This window comes from Schistocerca piceifrons, chromosome 3 (genome assembly GCF_021461385.2).
Source record: "Schistocerca piceifrons isolate TAMUIC-IGC-003096 chromosome 3, iqSchPice1.1, whole genome shotgun sequence".
Lineage (NCBI taxonomy): Eukaryota > Metazoa > Arthropoda > Insecta > Orthoptera > Acrididae > Schistocerca > Schistocerca piceifrons.
Genome location: NC_060140.1, coordinates 934541110 through 934563658, shown reverse-complemented (window position 1 = coordinate 934563658; position 22549 = coordinate 934541110). Strand labels below are relative to the sequence as shown.

Sequence of the window (22549 nt, the reverse complement as noted above, 5' to 3'; positions counted from 1 at the left end):
TCCCCTAGAACATAGAACTAATCAAACCTAACTAACCTAACGATATCACACACATCCATTCCCAAGGCAGGATTCGAACCTGCGACCGTAGCGGTCGCTCGGATCGAGATTGTAGCGGCTAGAACCGCACGGCCACCCCGGCCGGCTCTGCATCCTCACCTGAGTATGACACGGTGGTCGGATGATCCCGATGGGCCACTTGTGGCCTGAAGACGGAGTGCTTTTTCACAATTTCATGGCGTGTAGAGTCGTACCGAATACTTGTAGCGAAATTTAATGGTGGGTGGTTAAAATGTCTTTTTTCCAATACGATGTGCTAAGCCCGAAATAGTCTCTAATGACCACGCTGTCGACGGGACGCTAAACTCTGTTGTTCCTTTCTTTTTCAAACCGACAGTCGAGCTGATGTCGTTCCAGAAATACACTACGGCTCATGTGCAACTTAATTTCTGCAGAGTACCGTGTTTTCCACACGATCACCCGTTACGTATTCCGGCGCCCTTCGTGCTATACTTATCGATATGTAAGGCGAGCTGCTACGAAAGTGCGCGGGCAGGCGATGTTAATTAAGCCGTTGTGGATTTCCTTGCGACGACACTTTGGCGAAGGCCGCGGCATCGCCGGGCAGGTCTGGCCGGCCCTGAGCGCGCGGCGCTACGGGAGCAGCGGCGGCAGCCGCCGCCTGCGACCGACCTGGATGGCGCGCTCTGCCGGGTCACGGCGAGGCGGGTATCGCGGTAGCCGCGCGTTGGCCAACCGCCGCCGCCTCCAAGGCCGCCGCCGCCGCCGCCGCCTTCTCCCTTTTCCCAGCGACGCCCACGCCGCGCAGCCTGCCCTTCCGTCCGCAGCTTCCGTACTCCCTGATATGGCGCGCGCCGCTAACCTGCGGCGCACTGCAATCGATTATAGTTCGCTGTCCTGGTGCGGGTGGCGCTCCGGCGGCGATTTGCTACGACGTCGCTGGCGCGTGTTTGCGGTGGCCGGCGGAAAGCTAGAGGGTAGTTGGCTTTCCGGGTTGTGCACGGAACGTGAAGTTCGCTCTGCCTCGCCGGCTGGTGACTAGCTCTAAGGTGGTTGTGCCTCGCAATATGAGCCGAGTGGTCTGGGGCTGAGGTGACTCGCCGCTGTGCTGGCCGTGCGGCGGTCATTAATTGGAGGCGGACTACTTGTTCTTCCTGCCTGTCTGATGTGCAGGTACGGTGGGGTCCTGTGATACTCTGGCCCGGAGACAACTAGTTGCTGAATTTTGGAGTCGTCTCCCAGGTTGGCTCTTCAGATTTTCCCCTGAAGCCTCAGCAGCGGTTTCTGAACTTTTCTGATGTGGGACGGTGTTGTTGGAAGTTTTTGCTGTGTGTGTCGCTCGTTACTTTGTTGGTACTAATTTATTTGCTCAACTGGAGTCCTGCCCGGAGTTGCGTTCATGTAAGGTACATTTGGCAGTCGATGTGTTAGGTAAACTCTGCCTAAGAAGGGCGGTTTTGTACACTATATACATAGTGAATTACTGCTGCTTGGTATATCTGGTCTTCTGGGGCCTGAACAACACGATCTAGTCAATTTGGTTGTGTAACAGCATTTAGTGGAATGTTCTGCATTTTTTTTACTGTGTTATTATTACCTTGCTGGAATAGTCGCGTTTGCTGTCGTTAAGCCACTTCTAGGACTGTGGTTTGACTATTCATGTGCGCTTGGCTTTTATTGTTTCGTTTTAGGAAGCGAGAATTGTTTGAGATTTGTGTGTGTTGGCTTCCGGCACTTATTAAGAGCGCACGAGTTAAAGGCGTTGTGGTTACCATGTGCCGTCGGGATGTTATACTGTATTTTTGAGTTTTATCTTGTGTTGATATTATCTGTCGTGTGTTACACAACATAACCGAGTGCGTAAGTGATGGGCAGTTGTGGGAGGCATGTCGGGGAGCTCTCAGCGGTTTATTTCGGAGACCGTTTGTAGTGGGAAGGCTCCGAAGTGTTGAGAGCTCGCTCGTCTGTGATTGCGTTGGGAGTTGCCCTCGCCCTTGGATTGTATCAAATTATTGTTTTGTTTTATATTTATTGGTTGTATGTTGGGCTTCTTTCATTTTATGGTATCAAGCGCCTTTATCTTTCTCAAGGTTTTTTCATATAGATCATTTTAAATTGTAATGCCAAGTTAACTTATTATTGGATTTTGTTTTTTGGATAAACTCTAAAAGCACTATTGTAAAAGGTTCTTGATCTTATGGTGGCAAGCCGCCGTTATTGTTTTTAAAGCTCACTCTTTAGCCATTTGTTAAGTTTTGTAAGTTATATGAATCTGTTGTTATTTAAAAGACTTTAGGATTGGCAATTTAATAAACTGTGTACAGAGTCTGCTGTTTGCATATTACTGGGTGGAACTCCTTGGATAGTTTCCCGTCACACCTACCGCCGCCTCTCTACTGCTACCCAGCTCACTGTACCCCGAACGTAAACACGAGAGCGGCCGCAAACCGACGATGGTAGCTTGCGACGTTCCCCAAGTCAGGGTGGACCAAATAAGAGTGGCCCTCAGAACAGAGTTCCAAGATACAAAGAAACATAGAAGTTGAAAGGAAATACGACTACAGTACTAAACTGACTACAGCAGATGTTGAAAGTGACCACCATTAACCTCTTGGCACTTTTGGGCCCCTGGTCAGCAAGTTGCTGAGGGCGGATCAAAGCTGGACTGCTGGAACTGCTACAGTCTTATCCGAATTGTTTCTTTGTTGTTGTTATGGTTTTAGGGCATAAAACTGCTACGGTCATTAGCACCCGGTCTGTGACTTAGGAAAAACTAAAAACTGGCAACCAGCAGCAATGGAAGCAGAACTCAAAAAAGTGGGGAAACCAAAAACAGAAGGAAAGCTTAAAAAACTATAGAAGGGGGGTTGTTTGTCCCCAAAAAGAGCTTCAAATGACTGACATCATCTCACTGGCACTAATGAACTCGAGAACGCAATCGGCTGATCGCGTATCATCTACTAAAATGGAAGATATATCGGGCGACAGCTGTAGACGGGCGCGTAACGGAGTAAAATAGGGGCACTCAAGTAAAAGGTGTCTTACCGTTCACAGCTGAGAGCAGTGGGGACAGAGTGGGGGAGGATCGCCACTTAAAAGATGTCGATGGCTAAAAAGACAGTGCCCTATCCGGAGTCTAGTTAAAATTACCTCATCCCGACGACGCGTTCGGGAGGAAGAGGTCCAAGCACAGGGAAGAGCTTTCACGTCCCGCAATTTATTATTGGGAAGTGTCGACCAATGTGCGTGCCATAAAAGAGCAACACGACGACATAAACCACTCCGTCGATCGGCGAAGGGAATCGTGCGAATAGCTGGCCGAAGAAGAATGACTGCAGCCTTGGCCGCTATATCGGCCGCCTCATTTCCACAGATACCAACATGGCCGAAATGTTCTGCCGCAGTCCTTGAAGACTACGAGGGTTGTTGCGATACACGTAAGTCTTGAGGGCTCCCCACAAAGTAATCGCACAATGACAGATCACGAAACCTGGGTGGCCAGCTAGGGCCGCGACGAAGCTGGCCTCTGTCAACAACTCAGTCAGGCATGAAGATGGTGCAAACGTGCTCCAAGGTTCGGGCGGCGGTGTGGCTAGTTGCTCCATCCTGTCGGGGTGTGTTTACAGGCACACATTCAAGTCCAATCGTATCCACTCGTCCGAGCGACTTTTATTTGCCCCACACTGTACCTATATCACAATTTGAATAACACCGCCGCGCGGGGTTAGCCGAGCGGTCTTGGGGACTCTTGCCATGGACTGTGCGGCTGGTTCAAATGGTTCAAATGGCTCTGAGCACTATGGGACTCAACTGCTGTGGTCATAAGTCCCCTAGACCTTAGAACTACTTAAGCCTAACTAACCTAAGGACATCACACACTTCCATGCCCGAGGCAGGATTCGAACCTGCGACCGTAGCGGTCGTGCGGATCCAGACTGTAGCGCCTTTAACCGCTCGGCCACTTCGGCCGGCTGTGCGGCTGGTCCCAGCGGAGGTTCGAGTCCTCCCTCGGGGATGGGTGTGTGTGTTTGTCCTTAGGATGCTTTAGGTTAAGTAGTGTGTAAGCTTAGGGACTGATGACCTTAGCAGTTATGTCCCATGAGATTAAAAAAAAAAACACCCTTTCAGGTATTAAGCCGCGCCATTTTATAGCGCTAAAGACAGTATTGTCTTCCTGAGGCAGTTTCTCATAACAACGGTGATGTTGTGGAAGACTAAGTAAGTACTCCAGAATTCGAATCAAGAATAACTGCCAAGATGGGTAACTTAGACGCAGACACCCTTCTGGTAGGCCGGCCGCTGTGCCCGAGCGGTTCTAGGCGCTTCAGCCCGGAACCGCGCGACTGCTACGGTCGCAGGTTCGATTCCTGCCTCGGGCTTGGATGTGTGTGATGTCCTTAGGTAGGTTTAAGTAGTTCTAAGGCTAGGGGACTGATGACTTCAGATGTTAAGTACCATAGTGCTTAGAGCCATTTGAACCATTTTTTAACTAATGTGAAATCACGTCCAATCTCAAACTAAAACCCTCACGACCATTATAGCGTGTGTATGAAGCAAACCTGATTTGCTTCATGATAGTAGTGTTATAGCGCCATTGTTATGCGACTGGTATGAAATCTGAATAGACACAGTTTTTCGTATGTAGAAGCACGCCTACCAACTTTATTTCGCACAATCCCTTCTTGGTGCGGCGTTTATTTTTCCGTCAATGTAATTACGTCCATCTGCTCCACGATATTTCGTGAAAACGGAAATCACACGGGCTTTTTGTTACCAATCGCTGGCGTTGCTCCAATCACCTGTGGTAAACTGTTTCTTGATGGGGAACAACTTATTTCTTATAATCTCTGTGGGCTCTAACAGACATCTCGTCCGTTGCAGGTGCTTCTCCAGTGTTGATCGATTTCCACGACCACACTTAGTTCACTCCTTGCCATTTGAAGTCTTGCCACTTGCATCCGCCTGGGATTCCGCGTTCGCTTACCACGTCACGCAAGCACCACGAAGTGACTCCAAAAAAGTCCAGACATCAGTCTTGACGGAGTGAGACGACCGTCTCTCTCCCTCCTTCTGACAAGGGAACCTCCCCATCGCACCCCCCTCAGATTTAGTTATAAGTTGGCACAGTGGATAGGCCTTGAAAAACTGAACACAGCTCAATCGAGAAAACAGGAAGAAGTTGTGTGGAACTGTGAAAAAATAAGCAAAATATACTAACTGAGTAGGCGATGCGCAAGATAGGCAACACCAAGGAGAGTGTGAGTTTAGAAGCGCCGTGGTTCCGTGGGTAGCGTGAGGAGCTGCGGAACGAGAGGTCTTTGGTTCAAGTCTTCCCTCGAGTGAAAAGTTTAATTTTTTTTTTTTTGCAGACAATTATTAGCTGTCCGTCCGTCCGATGCGACGTAACTGCGCCGTAGTATGGGGACGCTACACCTAAACAAACATCGAAACACACGACGTCAGTCGACTACAGCGCACGGAAGAGAGAGTATTTCTCCTAACGAGGCTCCCTGGCTGGCAGTTGACTGTTCGCTACTTTGTACGAGAGTGCATTAAATAAGTGAGATGAATTCCGTGGGCAATATGAATCCAGCAAATATAGCTCGCACGGTTTTGCGGTGCGGTCGCAAAACACAGACACTAAACTTATTACAGCGAACAGAGACGTCAATGAACGAACGGACAGATCATAACTTTGTGAAAATAAAGAAAGTAAATTTTTCACCTGAGGAAAGACTTGAACCAATGACCTCTCGTTTTACAGCTGCTCACACAAACCACGGGACCACAGCGCTCCTGAGCTCAGATTATCCTTGATGTTGCCTATCTTGCGCATGGACTACTCAGTTTGTATATTTTGCTTATTTTTTCATACTTCCACATAACTTCTTCCTGTTTTCTCGATTGATCTGTGTTCAGTTTTTCAAGGCCTATCCACTGTGCCAACTTATAACTAAATATGAGGGGGGCGCGATGGGGAGTTTCCCTTGTGAGGAGACACTTGCCGACCGCGTCACCGTGAAGTGCACGCTTCCTGAGCAGCCGACACGTTTTACGCAGAGTCTGCGCACACTTAGACCGTATTTAGGAGGATCGCGCGCTCCCCGTCCAGCGGGCAGCGGCAGCTGTTTGGCGCGCTCCAGCCGCCACGGCTGCCGCCTGCCGGCTACCGTTTTTGGCGCTAAATGAGCCCGGCCGGGCACGGTAAACCCAGATCTGCAGCCTGCCGAAACGGGACCACGGAAGCCCGTGACGGTGGCGGCCTCGCTATCTCCCTAGATCTGCCAGGGGACAGGCCGCAGCTGCCCGCGCCCTGCACTGCTGCCCTGGGGCCCTATCCTGTATCGTTCATACCGATCGGTGTACTACGTTAGTCTCGGTAGTGACGTCATTTTCGGTTCTTTATCGAAATATCCTATTCAGTAAGCTTCTGAGACCTGTCACCGAACGGTCCTCCCACCGATTTCACGACAATTGTACCGAGAGGTTTTGGATTTCGGTGTGGCCCTGTCGATCGGTAAGCTGTGGTTTATGGACGCCTAATTTGTTATTTTAAACATAGTTAGCGGTTTTAGCTTTGGATTCAGTAATTGTCTTACAAAAGAATCACCAGAGGACGCATCCAGTTGGAAAGTGAATTCATAATACTCTCTCTCCGTTTGTTAGAAATATGGTTAGGTTGGGTTGCTACTGTGAATGATTACATTAAAAAAATCGTTTTCGGTTCATATTCTCTCAAAATACGCGTTATTTTTATGCAAATAAGAGTTTAAAAAATGGTTCAAATGGCTCTGAGCACTATGGGACTTAACATCTGTGGTCATCAGTCCCCTAGAACTTAGAACTACTTAAACCTAACTAACCTAAGGTCATCACACACATCCATGCCCGAGGCAGGATTCGAACCTGCGACCGTAGTAGTCGCGCGGTTCCGGACTGAGCGCCTGAACCGCTAGACCACCGCGGCCGGCAAATAAGAGTTTAGAGATCATTAAATATCAAGACATCGGCTCTGCTTACGTGTAATACATGAGTGTGAACTCACGTTACTATTGACTTTGTGTACTTTTTTCCCACACATGGTTTAGTTAGTAATTATCGAAACGTGTTTACAACTTTCAAGAAACAGTAGAAAGCAATGATGTGAAGCCTGATATTGGAAACCTTCCAAACTATCGCGCATTTATGACTTGCGCAGCACCGTTTGACAACGAAGTCAGCCGAAGTGCCACTATAGAACAATACAAGATTTGAGCGCCGTGTTCCTGTTGTTTCCCGTGACTAAGAGTTAACCGCGCGGGAATGTGATGTGGAGGGATACAGCCGGCCCGAGTAGCCGTGCGGTTCTAGGCGCTACAGTCTGGAACCGCGTGACCGCTACGGTCGCAGGTTCGAATCCTGCCTCGGACATGGATGTATGTGATGTCCTTAGGTTAGTTAGGTTTAAGTAGTTCTAAGTTGGGACTGATAACCACAGCAGTTAAGTCCCATAGTGCTCAGAGCCATTCGAACCAATTTAGAAGGATACAGGTTCGCGCGCGGAGGGATACTTTTTTTTCCTCCTCTTCATATATGCAGCACGTTCTGAGACATTGTTGTTCGTGTAAGTTAAGATTTTTCTGCAATATTCGTTATTGCTTACGTGTAAGAGCGCACTTCTTCAGTAATGATTTCGTGATTTCTGTTTGTTTGAAAATCGAAATATGAAATTGCTGGAGATGAAATTGCTGTGAATGAAACAACCGACAGTCACCTCTATATTTTTTCTTGTCAGAAAATAATTCACCATTTTATCCGAATATGTACCGATTTCCGAGTCGCGGTTACACAGGAATCTAAGAGCACAACTTATATTACTCGGAATGTAACTAGCAGCAGTCATCTTCATAATCTTGCTTGTCACAAGTATTTATCTGCGATCGAATCCTCAACAACAGTAGACAGAGATGAAAGATCTCCGCCGTAATATTTTTAGACTGTAGCACCATATACAAAACATTTTCATTCATGAGATGCATGTTATAAACTTCGACGAACTGCAGGAGCTCTAGAAAATGCGTTTTTTTCAATTCTGTTTTTAAGACCCAAATCGTTGACGTATCATATAGGTAAGTAAGCTACTTAATCATTTGGATCTCTAGGAGCGAGTTATAACCACTTTCTGTTTTATTCATTCAAACTCTCAATCAATTTTTTCGGGTGTTTTTATAGATGTATTAGTACAATGTGGTACTACATACTATTCGTAACTCATTTTCCGAGACGTAAAATCCAAAACACGATGCCAGTGTGAATGAGAATAAGATGACATAATGCGGCATTTACGACAATCTGCAGAATACAGTCAAATACGCTATCGTTATTATGCATGCATGGAAACATGCGGTCAGGCAAACTGTAAAAATGTCTATGCATTTCAGCTCAGAATCATGGAAATGGACATACTGCGCCTGATACTGTTAAGGAGGAGGCAGGAGCGATGAAGGCGGGAAAGTCAGCTAGATGGAATGCGGCGTCATGCGTTATGGCAACGTAAACGCAATTTTCTGTACTTGGAAGAATAGCGCGCCTGTTTCGTGTGCTAGCCGCTTTGTGTTCGTGGCGCTGTGCGCGCTGCAGTGCGCATGCGCGGATCTGCGGCCGCTTTCTTTTGATTGGCTTGCGCGACGCGAACCGACAACAGCGCTTCGGTTCTCCAGACCTGTACGGTATCGCTACCGAAAAGCGTACAGAATAATGCACAGGCTCTAATTCGAGTACTAGACCGTTCGGCGCTCTTGAGTACTGAAGCGATCGGCACAATGGCGGAAAGATACAGAACAGGCACCCTGGCCACTCACACTTCTTTTACATTCAGTACGCCGCCGAAGAGAATGAGACGCAAGCTCACCAGACAAACGATATTGGTCACCTCCTGTGACCAAAATGGTACTGAAACACAGGACGACAGACTGAATGCCGAAATAGTAAATGTCTTTTTCCAAAGCTGTTTCACAGAGGAAGACTGCACTGTAGTTCCTTCTCTAGATATCGCACAGATGACAGAATGGTAGATATCGAAATAGATGACAGAGGGATAGAAAAACAATTAAAATCCCTCAAAAGAGGAAAGGCCGCTGCACCTGATGGGATACCAGTTCGATTTTTACACAGAGTATGCGAAGGAACCTGCCCCCCTTCTTGCAGCGGTGTACCGTAGGTCTCTAGAAGAGCGTAGCGTTCCAAAGGATTGGAAATGGGCACAGGTCATCCCCGTTTTCAAGAAGGGACGTCGAACAGGTGTGCAGAACTATAGACCTACATCTCTAACGTCGATCAGTTGTAGAATTTTGGAAGACGTACTATGTTCGAGTATAATGACTTTTCTGGAGACTAGAAATCTACTCTGTAGGAATCAGCATGGGTTTCGAAAAAGACGGTCGTGCGAAACCCAGCTCGCGCTATTCGTCCACGAGACTCAGAGTGCCATTGACACGGGTTCACAGGTAGATGCCGTGTTTCTTGACTTCCGCAAGGCGTTCGATACAGTTCCCCACAGTCGTTTAATGAACAAAGTAAGAGCATATGGACTATCAGACCAATTGTGTGATTGGATTGAAGAGTTCCTAGATAACAGAACGCAGCGTGTCATTCTCAATGGAGAGAAGTCTTCCGAAGTAAGAGTGATTTCAGGTGTGCCGCAGGGGAGTGTCGTATGACCGCTGCTATTCACAATATACATAAATGACCTTGTGGATGACATCGGAAGTTCACTGAGGCTTTTTGCGGATGATGCTGTGGTATATCGAGAGGTTGTAACAATGAGGAATTGTACTGAAATGCAGGAGGATTTGCAAAGAATTGACGCATGGTGCAGGGAATGGCAATTGAATCTCAATGTTGACATGTGTAATGTGCTGCGAATACTTAGAAAGAAAGATCCCTTATCATTTAGCTACAATATAGCAGGTCAGCAAATGGAAGCAGTTAATTCCATAATATATCTGGGACTAGGCATTAGGAGTGATTTAAATTGGAATGACCATATAAAATTAATCGTCCGGAAAGCAGATGCCAGACAGATTCATAAGAAGAATCCTAAGGAAATGCAATACGAAAACAAAGGAAGTAGGTTACAGTACACTTGTTCGCCCGAGGCAGGATTCGAACCGGCGACCGTAGCGGTCGCGCGGTTCTACATCTACATGATTACTCTGCAATTCATATTTAAGTGCTTGGCAGAGGCTTCATCGAACCACAGTCATACTATCTCCCTACCATTCCACTCCCGAACAGCGCGCGGGAAAAACGAAAATCTAAACCTTTCTGTTCGAGCTCTGATTTCTCTTATTTTATTTTGATGATCATTCCTACCTATGTAGGTTGGGCTCAAAAAAATATTTTCGCATGCGGAGGAGAAAGTTGGTGACTGAAATTTCGTAAATAAATCTCGTCGCGACGAAAAACGTCTTTGCTCTAATGACTTCCATCCCAACTCGCGTATCATATCTGCCACACACTCTCCCCCATTACGTGATAATACAAAACGAGCTGCCCTGTTTTGCACCCTTTCGATGTCCTCCGTCAATCCAACCTGGTAAGGATGCCACACCGCGCAGCAATATTCTAACAGAGGACGAACAAGTGTAGTGTAAGCTGTCTCTTTAGTGGACTTGTTGCATCTTCTAAGTGTGCTGCCAATAAAACGCAACCTTTGGCTCGCCTTCCCCACAATATTATCTATGTGCTCTTTCCAACTGAAGTTGTCCGTAATTTTTACACCCAGGTACTTAGTTGAATTGACAGCCTGGAGAATTGTACTATTTATCGAGTAATCGAATTCCAACGGATTTCTTTTGGAACTCATGTGGATCACCTCACACTTTTCGTTGTTTAGCGTCAGCTGCCACTTGCCACACCATACAGCAATCTTTCCTAAATCGCTTTGCAACTGATACTGGTCTTCGGATGACCTTACTAGACGGTAAATAACAGCATCATATGCGAACAACCTAAGAGAACTGCTCAGATTGTCACCCAGGTTATTTATATAGATCAGGAACAGCAGAGGTCCCAGGACGCTTCCCTGGGGATCACCTGATATCACTTCAGTTTTACTCGATGATTTGCCGTCTATTACTACTACTACTACAGAAGCGCCTAGAACAGCTCTGCCACAACGGCCGGCCGGGGGGGGGGGGGGGGGGGGTGAGGGGGGTCAGGCTCCATATTAATGTTCACTAACAGGTGTCCGGACACTTTCGATCATATAGTGTATCTTTAACGCGACCATGCTCCTCGCTTTCGTACGCCGGCCCAGGGCTCGACGGAGTCAACTCTACTGATTCAGAAAATACCTGCAGTTCGGTCTAGCCGTGCCGCAGTTCAGAGTCAACCATCGACGGAGAAAAGGTTACACAGCCCCCAGCTAACTTTACATACTGAACTGCTCCGTACGAATCTGTTTCAAGTGAGAGTCGTCAGTTCTCCACCCCCCCCCCCCCCCCCCACTCCCTTTACACTGACGCGCGACACTAAATCCAGAATGAGTTTGGGCAGAAGCGAGAGACGCTACCTTGCGAAAGGATGTTCCCGTGTAGCCCGGCGGCCGCTTTCTCGCGCACACACACATGTGCCGGGTGCGTGGCGTGGCGTGGCGCTACCTTTCGCCTCTCGCGCTCCCTGGCCGTCCATCAATCGCTTCTCGGCGCACCCAGCAACCTACATATGCACGTCGGGCGTCTGCAGTGCGCGCCCAGTGAAATCGAACGCAGCCGCGGTGGCGTCAGCGTCGGGTTTGCTGCTCGGCGGGCAATGCGTTGCAGGCAGATGCGCGTGCTCTGCCTGCCTCGCAATAAGGAGCACCAAAAGCATCGTCCGCTTTCGCCCTCGCCGAAGCGTGTATAATGCACGCGACGGGAACTCTTTTGACGTCCGTTTTAGGGTTCCGTGCGTCACTCGGTAAAAACGGAAACCTTGTATGATCATTTTGTTCTCTGTCTGTCTGTCTGTCTGTCTGTCTGTCCGACAGTTAAAAACCCATATACTTCGGAACGAGTAGACGCATCGACTTGAAATTTTTCACGTCCTAATAAGGTGTACGGTCCTTTGGCGGTATACTAAATGAAAGGTTCTAACTCAATGCAATCGAAAGATTCGGCCATTCATGTCACATGTTTTGATAATCTCAAACTCACTCATCAAAACCTATGAGGACTTCCTGTTGACGTAGAATTGTAGTCGGAAATAAAAAAAGAAAATTTAGCTTTCTGCTAAAGGGGGACACCAGTTATCCAACGGGAGCCGACTTTCAAAGTCTCAAGAGCCAGTATTAAGTGAAGAAATTGAAGATATTCTTCAACACTTCACGTACCCCTCCTGTAGAGGCTGCGACGGTATTAGACCATCTACGTCACGCACAAGAGCATTTAAGCAGTCATTCACCCCGCGTTCCATCCGCGAACTAGTGAAGATACGATGAGCTGCTGTTTTAACTCGTCTGGTTGAATGTCTATCACAGTTAAAGCTGTCCTCACACGGGACGAGGCAGCTAACGTTGACGTGGACGTGGACGTGGACGCGAACGGGACATCTGACCTCACGGAAGAGAACGAAATTAGAATTATATATTAATACATTTCATAATTTTTTTCATAATGTGGCGCCAGAGTCATAATATATTTCTTTAAAGTCAGTACCTCCATTAGACTGTTTTTTATTTGCAGTGTTACATTTAAACGATCATGATTTCGGCTTTAAAGTGCCATTATCAAGTGTTTTAATGAAACTTCCTGGCAGATTAAAACTGTGTGCACCGACCGAGACTCGAACTCGGGACCTTTGCCTTTCGCGGGCAAGTGCTCTACCATCTGAGCTACCGAAGCACGACTCACGCCCGGTCCTCACAGCTTTACTTCTGCCAGTATCTCGTCTCCTACCTTCCAAAAGGCAAAGGTCCCGAGTTCGAGTCTCGGTCGGTGCACACAGTTTTAATCTGCCAGGAAGTTTCATATCAGCGCACACTCCGCTGCAGAGTGAAAATCTCATTCTGGACGTGTTTTAATGTTGTACAGTGCCTAATATGGAGTACTGTCGTATTTAAAATACACTATTAGACACATTGTCTAAGGGTCGATATTTCTGGTAAAAGCCCACTGCTTTGTTTCATCACTAAGTATATCATCTTCAGTCGTAATTTCCGCTGTCCGCGTTCTCCAATGGCCGTTGTCGGCATTATTTGACACTCAAACCATACAAGTTCTTTATGAAAATGTACGCCCACTAAGCAGCTGGGTTAACTCCGTTAGTGGTTGTCGAAGAAGAACGAAGAAAATCGCGAACAAGATTCTGAATTCGTTGATGGTTTGAACAGTGAATTGCTCATGCAGAAACAATCTATAGTACTGCACAACGATCTGAGATATATACGAGTAGAACTTATTCCTTAACTAATTTTTTTACCATTTTCGGTTTTTAAATTGAATAGAGTGGAAGGTATAATGCCTGATGTCTTTTTGCGCATGCATAATATCCATATTCTCGATGTCGCATTGACTATCAACACTCTGAAATAACGTACTTCATAACATAGGTTCCAAAATCGAGATTCGGTTCATAATTTCATTAGAATGGAGGAAGAGATTTTTTCGAAGCAGCTCATCACCACCACCACCACCACTGAAAAACACATTTACTGGCAACACACACAAACATAAGTTGCCGCGCGGGGTAGCCGCGCGGTCTTAGGCGCCTTGTTACGGTCCGCGCGGTTCCTCCCGTCGGCGGTTCGAATCCTTCCTCGTGCATGTGTGTGTGTGTGTGTGTGTGTGTGTGTGTGTGTGTGTGTGTGTGTGTTGTCCTTAGCGTAAGTTAGTTTTTAAGTTAGATTAAGTAGTGTGCAAGCTTAGCGACCGATAACCTCAGCAGTTTGATCCCTTAAGATCTTACCATAAATTTCCAAAATTTCCGTAAGCCAGTTCATAAACCCAAATATATGCGTTCATATACATGGTGAAAGTTATTGAACTATGTGAAATAAAATCGTCATTACTTCTGAACGTTTTAGTTAAGACGTTCAAACCACACGGTTGGCCGCAGTGCATGATGGGAATTAGTATGGTTTGGTTCAGCAACGAAGCCCACTTACATTTGGATGGATTAGGCAATAAGCAAAACGGGCACATTTGGAGGACTGAGAATCCGCATTTCGTAATCGACAAATCTCCTCACCGTCAATGGATGGCTGTGTCGTGTGCAATGTCCAGTCACGGAATAATCGGTGCGATATTCCTTGATGGCACGGTGACTACCGAATGGCAAGGGGAGGTTTTGGAAGATGATTTCATCCCCATTATCCAAAGTGACCATGATTTTTACACGATGCGGTTCATGCAAGACGGAGCTCCATACCATCGACGCAGCAGAGTGTTTGATGTCCTGGAGGAGCACTTTGGGGACCGCATTCTGGCTCTGGGGTACCCAGAGGCCACTGGCATGGGCCTAGATTGGCCGCCATTTTCTCCGCATCTCAGCACATGCGACTCCTTTTTGTGGGACTCTATTAAAAACAAGGTGTGCAGCAGTAACTCCAAAACCACTGCTGAGCTGGAAACAGCCATTCAGGAGGTCGTTAACAGAATCGATGTTCCGACACTTCAGCGGGTCATGGAGAATTTCGTTGTTCGTCTGCGCCACATTATAGCCAACGATGGCAGGTATATCGAATATCTCATAACCTAAATCAGAGTATTAGTAGTGACGTTTACATGTTGAATAAAGTGTGTGCATGCCGTAGTTTGTAACTGATTTACGTTTTTTCCATATAGTTCAATAATTGTCACCCTTTATACTATAGAATGTTTCATAATTGCAAAAACGTCCAGTGTGTAACTTGTGTTTACTTTCTAACATAGACTGGGAGTCACGTTAAAATCTCTAGCTACTGGGGAAACATTACAGTCGTTCGACTTTGCAACAACAGTACTTTCAAAAAAATAAAAAAAGTGTGTGAAATCTTATGGGACTTAACTGCTAAGGTCATCAGTCCCTAAGCTTACACACTACTTAAACTGAATTAACCTAAGGACAAAAACACACACCCATGCCCGAGGGAGGACTCGAACCTCCGCCGGGATCAGCCGCACAGTCCACGACTGCACTGCCTAAGACCGCTCGGCTAATCCCGCGCGGCAACAACAGTGATAGCACATACAATTTTTATAGTAAATAACGCGACTTCGAGATAATACTTGTATTAAATGACTAAACAAGACCAAGAATATTTTTGAAAAAAAAGGTGAAAAAAATTTGTAACGAGGTAGACGTGGAACTACTGCCTTTCCCTTTACATCTCCAGAACTAACGACGTTATCAACTGCACGAGGGTTCCGATATTGCAATCATGCCTCAGTAAACGGCATACCCTGTATAAAGACTGTATCTACCGATGGCATTATTTGATATTTAACACGTAAAATGTACCAAAAAGAAGCCATTTTGGTGTATCATCATTGTGTTGTAGCAGTGAAGCGGGATACTTTCGTGCCACCCAAGTTATAACACTAAAAACTTTAAGTACAGGAAGATTTTACCTACTGGTAAGTGGTTTCCTGTCATTCTATTGTAACAAATCTTAGCTAAAACGAAGAGTTTTAAAGATATCATCAATTTGGTGACGCTTTGAAACCGTTTGTATTCATATCAAGAACTCTAGGAGATCGATAACCCATAACCCATCAAATACGATGTTTAATGCCGTACAATGTGGCGACACCCATCTCACGCTTGTAACGTCTGTGCAGGTGGACACAGGTTGCCCAAACTCTTACGGGAATCGTCACCTTAGTGTGCGCGAGTAATGAGTGGATGGGCAAATATCTATTAAGTACATTACGTATGTACATTGTGGACAGCTGGGAATGTGGGTCTCACTGGAAGCGTGTAAGTCGCGCTATTCATCTGTCTCCTTGGTGGCTCACATGGATAGAGCGTCTGTCACGTAATCAGGAGACACCTGGTTCGAGTCCCGGTCGGGGCACACATTTTCAACTGTCCCCATCAAGGTATATGACAAACACCTGTCGGCAGCTGAGGGTTTCAATTAATTCTCATTCATTGTAACGTAAAACGTTGACGCGTTTCACTGGCCACGCTCCTCTCCAAGAGGCAAATATTTAAGACGCCAGATTCTTTGTTTCACGCTGCGTTTTGTAGGGGTACGCGGAATTCTGCCGAGGCCCACGAGAAAGACAGGTCTTACGAGTGCCAGCAGCAGTCTCTGCGGGGAGCAAATAACTATTTCAGACGAGTTTTAATAATTCTTCACTGCGGGTTTAAATCCCTTCCTTCTCGATAACATACCACAAATTTAAGGCCTTTTAAATAAGCACCGAATTCCCGCGGGACCTGCACGGAGACGAGCGAACCCGAAGTGTGGCGGACAAGCCTACTAGTGTGACGTCACAAGTTTGTTGCAGCCCGTATGTCTTGTTAGCCCCGAGTTCTAAGCTGTGACATCACCAGCTCCTCGTCCACGTGCGTTTTCACGTCCCGTGAGAGGACGGCTTATGAACGACGACACCGTGGCATGAGAGGGACGTATCGGTGCCGTCGAGAAAGCCAAAGTGTATCTTCGAAAGGAGCAGAGCCGCTGGTAAAATACATACACTACTGACCATTAAAATTGCTACACCAACAAGAAATGCAGATGATAAATGGGTATTCATTGGACACATATATTATACTAGAACTGTCATGTGATTACATTTTCACGCAATTTGGGTGCATAGATCCTGAGAAATCGGTACCCAGAAAAACCACCTCTGGCCGTAATAAGGGCGTTGATACGCCTGGGCATTGAGTCAAACAGAGCTTGGATGGCGTGTACGGGTACAGCTGCACATGCAGCTTCTACACGATACCAAAGTTCATCAACAGTAGTGACTGGCGTATTGTGACGAGCCAGTTGCTCGGCCACCATTGACCAGACGTTTTCAATCGGTGAGCGATCTGGAGAATATGCTGGCCAGGGCAGCAGTCGAACATTTTCTGTATCCACAAAGGCCCGTACAGGACCTGCAACATACGGTCGTGCATTACCCTGCTGAAATGTAGGGTTTCGCAGGGATCGAATGAAGGGTAGAGCCACGGGTGGTAACACATCTGAAATGTAACGTCCACTGTTCAAAGTGCCGTCAATGCGAACAAGAGGTGACCGAGACGTGTAACCAGTGACACCCCATACCATCACGCCGGGTGATACGCCAGTATGGCGATGACGAATACACGCTTCCTATGTGCGTTCACCGCGGTGTCTCCAAACACGGATGCGACCATCTTGATGCTGGAAACAGAACCTGGATTCATCCGAAAAAATGACGTTTTGCCATTCGTGCACCCAGGTTCGTCGTCGAGTAGACCATCGCAGGCGCTCCTTTCTGTGATGCAGCGTCAAGGGTTACCGCAGCCACGGTCTCCGAGCTGATAGTCCATGCTGCTGCAAACGTCGTCGAACTGTTCGTGCAAATGGTTGTTGTGTTGCAAACGTCCCCACCTGTTGACTCAGGGATAGAGACGTGGCTGCACGATCCGTTACAGCCATGCGGATTAGATGCCTGTCATCTCGACTGCTAGTGATACGAGGCCGTTGGGATCCAGCACGGCGTTCCGTATTACCCTCCTGAACCCACCGATTCCATATTCTGCTAACAGTCATTGGATCTCGACCAACGCGAGTGGCAATGTCGCGATACGATAAACCGCAATCGCGATAGGCTACAGTCCGACCTTTATCAAAGTCAGAAACGTGATGGTACGCATTTCTCCTCCTTACACAAGGCATCACAACAATGTTTGACCAGGCAACGCCGGTCAACTGCTGTTTGTGTATGAGAAATCGGTTGGAAACTTTCCTCATGTCAGCACGTTGTAGGTGTCGCCACTGGCGCCAACCTTGTGTGAATGCTCTGAAAAGCTAATCACTAGCGTATACAGCATCTTCTTCCTGTCGGTTAAATTTCGCGTCTGTAGCGCGTCATCTTTGTGGTTAGCAATTTTAATGGCCAGTAGTGTATAAACAAGGAGATCGCTGTGTGCGTAGCACTCAGTCCGTGACGTCACCAGAGGCAATCGCCGGGCACCTTTCACGTACGCCACGACCTCACTCATAATCGTGACTGGAGCGGCGGTCCGCGGCGCACGCGCGGAGCGTCCGGCCGGCAGCCAGTCGGCAAGTGTTTACTGGAGGAGATTAGCGCCGGAGCTGGACCGGTGCGGGCGCCGGCAGCTGGCAGCTGGGGCGCCGGCGCTGCGGCTGGAGCTGGAGCGGCCGCCGTGACTGGTTTGATGGGCCGGAGTGGCGGGCGAGGAAGGCGTCCTTGCTCTGGAAGAGGCCGCCGTCCATCAGCGCTCCAGCTCCAGCCGCAGCCGCAGCCACTGGAGAGGGACGAGGCGGCCTCGCCCGCCGCGCTGTTTATGCCCGCCATTACGCGCCTCTCGCGCTTCCTGCTGGAGAGACGCTGCTTCCAAATACGAAGTCCGCGCACGTCCCACACCTGTGATCGACAGCCTTCGGAATCCAGTTGCCCCGACTAATAGCGTCGTATCTCCTGCCGCAGTTCTTTAACACCTGTCTCGTAAACGCAGGTTGGTCGCTCACCTTAGCCATACCCGATGCCTAACAGGGTAAAGCACTCCGTAGCCAACGAACCAGACGTGTCTAGATTCCACTGCACAGATACTGCCCCAGCAGAGAGGGAAGAGCGCAACGCTGAGGCGAATGAACCCGCAAACTGCGACTGTATTTCCACATCAACTGTAGAATATATCAGAACAAATGAAAAATTATGCCGAACCCGGATATCCCGCTTGTCGCGAACAGTCGTTTTAACCGCCTCGGACATCCGTGCATGGTTGCAGAAGCCGCCTAAATCTGTAGTTCTCGCGGTGTCTTCTCTTCCTTGTGCCCGTTCTATCTTATCGTGATTCCTGCGCCCTGTTAGACACTGTCTTCAGACGCATCACTTCAGGAATCATGGTAACACAAATGTTCAAATGTAGGTGAATTCCTAAGGGACGAAACTGCTGAGGTCATCGAGCCCTATCGAATCCTGCCTCAGGCATGGATGTGTGTGGTGTCCTTAGGTTGGTTAGGTTTAAGTAGTTCTAAGTTCTAGGGGACTGATGACCACAGATGTTAAGTCCCATAGTGCTCAGAGCCATTTGAACCATCGAGCCCTAGAGTTACACACTACTTAAACTTAAACTAAAACTACAGGGTGATTCAAAAAGAATACCACAACTTTAAAAATGTGTATTTAATGAAAGAAACATAATATAACCTTCTGTTATACATCATTACAAAGAGTATTTAAAAAGGTTCTTTTCACTCAAAATCAAGTTCAGAGATGTTCAATATGGCCCCCTCCAGACACTCGAGCAATATCAACCCGATACTCCAACTCGTTCCACACTCTCTGTAGCATATCAGCCGTAACAGTTTGGATAGCTGCTGTTATTTCTCGTTTCAAATCATCAATGGTGGCTGGGAGAGGTGGCCGAAACACCATATCCTTAACATACCCCCATAAGAAAAAATCGCAGGGGGTAAGATCAGGGCTTCTTGGAGGCCAGTGATGAAGTGCTCTGTCACGGGCTGCCTGGCGGCCGATCCATCGCCTCGGGTAGTTGACGTTCAGGTAGTTACGGACAGATAAGTGCTAATGTCGTGGCGCTCCATCCTACTGAAATATGAATTGTTGTGCTTCTTGTTCGAGCTGAGGGAACAGCCAATTCTCTAACATCTCCAGATACTGTAGTCCAGTTACAGTAGCAGCTTCGAAGAAAAATGGACCAAAAACTTTATTGGCTGAAATGGCACAGAAAACGTTCACCTTAGGCGAGTCACGTTCATACTGAGTTGTTTCCCGCGGATTCTCAGTGCCCCATATACAGACATTGTGACGGTTGACTTTCCTGTTAGTGTGGAAAGTTGCTTCATCACTAAACACAATCTTTGAAACGAAAGATTCATCTGTTTCCATTTGAGCAAGGATAAAATCACAGAAATCGATTCTTTTAATCTTATCAGCTGCAGACAGTGCTTGAACCAATTTCAGAGGATAAGGTTTCATAACTAACCTTTTTTGTAGGACTCTCCATACAGTTGATTGTGGAATTTGCAGTTCTCTGCTAGCTCTGCGAGTCGATTTTCCTGGGCTGCGAACAAATGCTTGCTGGATGCGTGCTACATTTTCATCACTCGTTCTCGGCCGTCCAGAACTTTTCCCTTTGCACAAACACCCATTCTCTGTAAACTGTTTATACCAACGTTTAATACACCACCTATCAGGAGGTTTAACACCATACTTCGTTCCAAATGCACGCTGAACAACTGTCGTCGATTCACTTCTGCCGTACTCAATAACACAAAAAGCTTTCTGTTGAGCGGTCGCCATCTTAGCATCAACTGACGCTGACGCCTAGTCAACAGCGCCTCAAGCGAACAAATGTACAACTAAATGAAACTTTATAGCTCCCTTAATTCGCCGACACATAGTGCTTAGCTCTGCCTTTTGTCGTTGCAGAGTTTTGAATTCCTAAAGTTGTGGTATTCTTTTTGAATCACCCTGCATTTTGTGTTGGCTGTAGCAGAGGACATATGGCAGCCCCTAGTGGCTTTGTTGGATTTTATTTTGATTCTATCTGACGCTGTCAGGTATGACCGCAAAATGGTTCAAATGGCTCTGAGCACTATGCGACTTAACATCTGAGGTCATCAGCCCCCTAGAACTTAAACCTAACTAACCTAAGGACGTCACACACATCCATGCCCGAGGCAGGATTCGAACCTGCGACCGTAGCGGTCGCACGGTTTCAGACTGAAGCGCCTAGAACCGCTCGGCCACACCGGCCGGCGTATGACCGCAGCTTTCGTATTTTTTGGTACGTTATGCTGTAACATTTAGTATTAATTTTGTCCGAAGAAGGTGACACGGAAACCTAGGTCACAAATTAATTGTGTTCGCGACTGAGGGCTGTGTTTTTCAAAATTTTGTAAACTAAAACTAACATATTCTAGGAACAACACTCACATCCAAGCCTGCGGGAGGAACTTCCGTTGGGAGGAGCGGCGCAATCCGTGACATGGTGTCTCAAACCGCGCGGTCACTCCGCGCGGCACACGCGGTAATACAGTTCGAGCACAAGAGAGAATAGACATCAGGTCAAATAGAGATTTGGGCGGCAGCCAATCTACCGATTCCCGTAAGAGTTCGGGTATCGGTAGATTGACTGCCGCGAGTAATGAGTATGGTGGGCAGGCGCACTGGAAATGTAGTGTGTGGACAGAAAGTTGGAAAGTGTGCGTCTGACGGAGAGCGTGCCAGAGCTAAGTCCCTGCAGTCGCACTATCGTCTGTGTACTCGGTGGCTTAGTTGGTTAGAGCGTTGCCATATAAGCAGGAGGTTCCCGGTTCGAGTCCTGGTCAAGGCACACATTTTTCAACTGTTCCCGTTGATATTTGTCAACGCCTGTAAGCAGCTGCAGGTCTAGATTTCATTACAATTTCATTTTTCTAGAGCTGAAAGATCACTAACGATATCTGTACAGATACCAGCTTCATATATCCTAAATGGGTTGTGGCCGCTGCCTGCATGGTGGGTTTACTACGAAAGTAATACCCACCCCACGGCTTGCATTTCCAACATCGTTTGCAAGAAAGCCTGTCACGATGATCAGTTCTCCCTATGTGGGCTGGTGCCAATGAAATATTTTCATTTTGAGTGAGGACGTTGGTGACTGAAAATTCGTGAAAAGATCTCGCCTTTGTTTTAATGATTGCCATCCCAACTCGCTTATCGTGTCCGTGAACTCTGTCGCCTATTTCGTGATAATACAGAACGAGCTACCCTTGTTTGAACTTTTTTGATGTCCTTCGTTAATATTATCTGGTAAGGACCCCACACGGCACAGTACTACTCTGATGGAGGACGAACAAGCGTTGTGTGGGCACTCTGTTTAGTAGAGCTACTGCATCTTCTATGTGATCTGCCAACGAAGCGTAGTCTTTGGTTTGCCTTCCACACAACATTATCTATGTGATCGTTGCAGCTCAAGTTGTTCCTAACTGGAATTCCTATGTAGCTACTCGAATTCAAAAATGATTCAAGCCGGCCGAAGTGGCCGTGCGGTTAAAGGCGCTGCAGTCTGGAACCGCAAGGCCGCTACGGTCGCAGGTTCGAATCCTGCCTCGGGCATGGATGTTTGTGATGTCCTTAGGTTAGTTAGGTTTAACTAGTTCTAAGTTCTAGGGGACTGATGACCATAGATGTTAAGTCCCATAGTGCTCAGAGCCATTTTTGAAATGGTTCAAACGGCTCTAAGCACTATGAGAAGCGAAAACTTCCACTGTATAATTCGTGTCTACTTTCTGACAGTTTAGCAGTCAAGTTAAAATCTCTGGCTACTGGGGAAAGATTACAGTCGTTGGACATTGCAACAAGAATAGTAGCACATACATTATTTATAGTAAATAATGCGACTTTGAGATAAT

At 47.2% G+C, this 22549-nt stretch overlaps 1 protein-coding gene and 1 non-coding gene across 2 annotated transcripts in view; both read right to left on the bottom strand.

Annotated features, from left to right (window-relative positions):
• The window catches only part of LOC124789236 (sterile alpha motif domain-containing protein 1), a 426634-nt gene that overhangs the window by 250454 nt on the left and 153631 nt on the right, over nt 1–22549 (bottom strand). The window lies entirely within an intron of this gene.
• Trnas-cga lies at nt 12811–12884 on the bottom strand. The gene has a single exon. It is a non-coding gene; the product is annotated as a tRNA-Ser (tRNA).